The sequence below is a fragment of the Equus quagga genome, chromosome 7, assembly GCF_021613505.1.
Source record: "Equus quagga isolate Etosha38 chromosome 7, UCLA_HA_Equagga_1.0, whole genome shotgun sequence".
Classification (NCBI taxonomy): domain Eukaryota; kingdom Metazoa; phylum Chordata; class Mammalia; order Perissodactyla; family Equidae; genus Equus; species Equus quagga.
In genome coordinates this window covers 135210715-135210992 of record NC_060273.1, presented here as the reverse complement: position 1 = coordinate 135210992, position 278 = coordinate 135210715, and positions in this window count along the sequence as shown.

Sequence of the window (278 nt, the reverse complement as noted above, 5' to 3'; positions counted from 1 at the left end):
AAGAGATGGACAAAAGGGAGCCGCAGTTTGGCCGCCATCAGGGCCAGGGACAGAGCGCACGACGGAGCAGGAGCAGGAGCGAGAGCGGGGCAGCGCTTCCCACGGTGAGCGCCGGGCGCGCGGGTCTCCAAACCCAAGGCGCGGCCCAGGAATCCCGGGGGGGCGCGGCCCGGGAGCTCAGAGGGGACGCCTGCCCACCACGCCGTCCCGGGTCCCAGCCCGGCCAGCCGCCCATCTGGCACAGCGCAGCCCTTGGAGCCACCGCGCCACCGCACCTC